Source organism: Mustela erminea, chromosome 18 (genome assembly GCF_009829155.1).
Source record: "Mustela erminea isolate mMusErm1 chromosome 18, mMusErm1.Pri, whole genome shotgun sequence".
NCBI lineage: Eukaryota > Metazoa > Chordata > Mammalia > Carnivora > Mustelidae > Mustela > Mustela erminea.
Window position 1 is genome coordinate 27,170,539 of NC_045631.1, and position 3,586 is coordinate 27,174,124.

Sequence of the window (3,586 nt, forward strand, 5' to 3'; positions counted from 1 at the left end):
GAATTGTGTAAAACTGACAATCCAGGGACCTGTACCCCTGAAACAAATAATACATTATATGTTTAGAAAAAATTAATTAATTTTTAAGAAGAAAAAAACAAACACAATGCAAGAATCTTGAATTGCGGAAAAATGTAAAAGATAGACTTGGGAAAATTGGAGAAATTTGAATGTGGAATAAATACTGGGTGATACCATGGACTTGTTGTTATTTTTTTAATGTAAATTATATTGGAGTTATATAAGAAAAAAATAATGCTACCTCCTATGGAGTGTTTGCTGAATCTTAAATGATACATACAGATGAGGAAACTGAGGCCCAAAGAGGATGATTAAACTCACATTCCTTCCTTCTTTAGCCATTATGCTCAACTTTAGAATTCTGAGAGCATCTAACATGGTCCTGGCTGAGGATGGACAGAGCCCCTTCACGGACAGTCCACCAAAATACTCAGCGGGAATGATTCTTTCCCCTAAAACTACAAACTTTTCTGAGTGTGGATACAGGAGGTGAAGATGACAAATGACTACCATACTCCTGCCCAGAAACATCCAACTACTGCCCTGCCTTTTTCCTACTCCACTTCTAAATATTATTCTAATAATTTCCCTTCCTTCATCACTAGTCATCTTCTAGAATACAAGTCTGACCCGTCCAGCCCTGTTCCCTCCTAAAAACCCTTTATGGATTCCTACTGCCCTTAGATAGAGGTGGTTTTTTAAATTGTTTTGTTTCTGTCTCAATTCAAATTTTATTACCCTCATTATATGCAGGTGTGTAGCAAAAAGCTTCTTATCAGCTAACTATATGAAAAGATAAATAGTGTAAATCATTCGTGTGATCCAAAATGGGCAAAAGCAAAAGATTATAGCTTCCCCTCAAGAAGAAAAAATTCAGACCTATGAAAAGGATAACACATTTTAAGAACTTGTATTTACTTAGAAGCATTCAGAATATCAACAGAACAGGGACACCTGGGTGGCTCAGTCAGTTAAGTGTCTGTCTTCGGCTCAGGTCATAATCCTGGGGGACTTGGGATCGAGTCCCACATCGGGCTCCCTGCTTAGTGGGGAATGTTTCTCCCTCTCCCTCCGTCACATTCCCTGTTCACATGCCATGCTTTCTCTCTCTCTCTCTCAAGTAAATAAATAAATAAATATTGTTTTTAAGATCTTATTTATTTGTCAGAGAGAGAGACTGCACAAGCAGGGGAAGAAGCAGGCAGTGGGAAAAGAAGGCTCCCTGCTGAGTAAGGACCCCAATGTGGGACTTGATCCCAAGACTGTGGGATCCCAACCTGAACTGAAGGCAAAGGCTTAACCAATTGAGCCACACAGGCATCCCAAATAAATAAAATTAAAAAAAAAAAATAGAGGGGCGTCTGGGTGGCTCAGTTGTTAAGTGTCTGCCGTTGGCTCACATCATGATCCCAGAGTCCTGGGATTCCAGGGTGCTGGGATTGAGCCCCAAGTTGGGCTCCCTGCTCGGCAGGAGGCCTGCTTCTCTCTCTCCCACTCCCCCTGCCTGTATACTCTCTCTCACTGTGACTGTCTCTGTCAAATAAATAAATAAAACCTTTAAAAGAAAAAAAAAGTCAACAAAACAGCCGCAACTTTTTTTTTTTTTTAACAACTACAAAGTGAACAGAAAAACAATGATTTCATATAAGTCGCATCAGAAACAACTAAAGATGAAAAAACCCATCATCCCCCTTTTATCTGATTTGGGCTGTGCACCAAGAACTTGCTTTACATTTTTATGCCCATACTGCTAACAAATTTAATAGCTATTGAAAATACCACGGGGATAAGGCTAGCTAAAGACAAATTCGGTAGTATGTAAACTCCATTTTAAAAAAGACATGGTAAAGTTTAAAAAGAGATCTTACACCGCCTAACAGTTTATTTATTTTTTTTCATTAAAAGGAGGGGGAGCATTAAATGCTTTAGGGACAAGAAAAAAAGCTGCCCTCAAACCAATTTTTCCACCAGAAAAATCTTCTTCCTTGCCTTCCTTCTTTATCTTGCTCTTTTCAGCCCTGGATAACTCCCATTTCTGCCTCATCAGCTTCCCTGTAGCTCAATATGCAACAATATCCTTTTCCTATTTTCCCTTCAGCTAGGCAGCCTCCGGAGACTGCTCGTCGTCTCCAGCAGCATCATCACATGTCTCTCCCAGGTCCTTCCCACATCACCAATGGGCAGGCCCAGGTGTTCTCCTTTGATTTTTGGATGCTACTCAGAGCAAAACAATGTGAAGGCCAAAGGAGGCCTCTTGGATACATCAGGATCGTTGAATTTCCTTATTATTTCCCCTTTAAGAGGTATGGATACAGGTTTTCATGTCTCTTTCATAATGAGCCTTGTCAGTCTTTGCCAGATCTTCAAATTTTCCTTCCTCTCTAGAAGACATGTCTTCCACCCCTCTGAGCACTACTTAGAAAACTTGGAGAAGCTGGCTGAAGCATCTTCATGCCTCATCTTGTGCCCCTTCCAACAAGTTTGCAGAAAGAATGCACACGATGTTTTCTGCCTATCAGGATCCTTCTTAGGGTCTCCTTTGCCTACGTTTAATTATTTTTTCCTCCTTGAGGCTGAGTCACCCAGTGCCCATCTGGATCTCAAGGGCCCTGGTGCTATTTCTGCAGAACTCAAGGTACTGCCATGGCTCTCTAGATGAAGTTATCAATATGGTTTACAAGGCCCTTCCCAAGCCCTCCCTTCCCACAAAGCTCCAATTTCTATCACCGCAGCCCTGCTGTTCCTCAAACATGGCCTCTGTGCCTTTGTACAGGTTCCTCCCTTTTCCTAAAATACCCTTTTCACATTCTTCCTCAGGAATCCATACATATTTGTCTTCCAAAGATGGGCTCAGATGGTACCTGCTCATGGAGCGAGCCTTCCTCGAAAAGGTAGGATGAGTTGGTAACTCCCTCTTTTTACTCTCATCATACCCAATATGGACTTAGATTATAGCCCCAAGCACATTTTATTACTGCATTTCTTTACAAGTCTGTTTCCCCGCTAGTTTGGGAGCTCCATCTCAAGTAGGGCCTGGGTTTTCTCTGTTTCATTTCTGTAGCACTTAGCACTGTGCCTGGCATATAGTGTTTGCTGAATCTTAAAGGAACTATGCAGATAAAAAAAACTGAAGCCCAAAGAGGGTAAATCACACACCTAGAAAAAACGAACCAACCTGAGGGAAATGGATTTGGAGGAGATAGGATACATCAGATGGTGATTTTAATAGCTTGGGCAGTTGCTAAGGACCCTATAGCACCCACCACCCACGTTGCACCCACATACAGGCTGGTAACCACCTATTTATTCTCTTATTTACTCCCTTGGGAAATCTCCCTTTGGCAAAATTGGGCTCAAACTCAAAGAGTCAGGAGAGATTTAAGTTAAAGAAGAGTAAGATCCTCTTGTTCCTGGGTTCTTATAGACAAAAAAGTGAACTGACTCAGAATGCATGGACTTGACCTCTGGGGGCTTTTAAAAACAAGAGAGATTTTATCAGGAGGACTAAGCCCAAAGTTCTGTTAGAGGCAGACAAATGACCGAGCAGACGCCTGAAGAGTCTGCC

The 3,586-nt window shown here is 41.5% G+C and overlaps 1 pseudogene; it reads right to left on the reverse strand.

Moving 5' to 3' along the window:
* Positions 1-1,870: 1,870 nt before the first annotated feature.
* On the reverse strand, positions 1,871-2,890 carry LOC116576915 (annotated as a pseudogene).
* Positions 2,891-3,586: the final 696 nt, after the last annotated feature.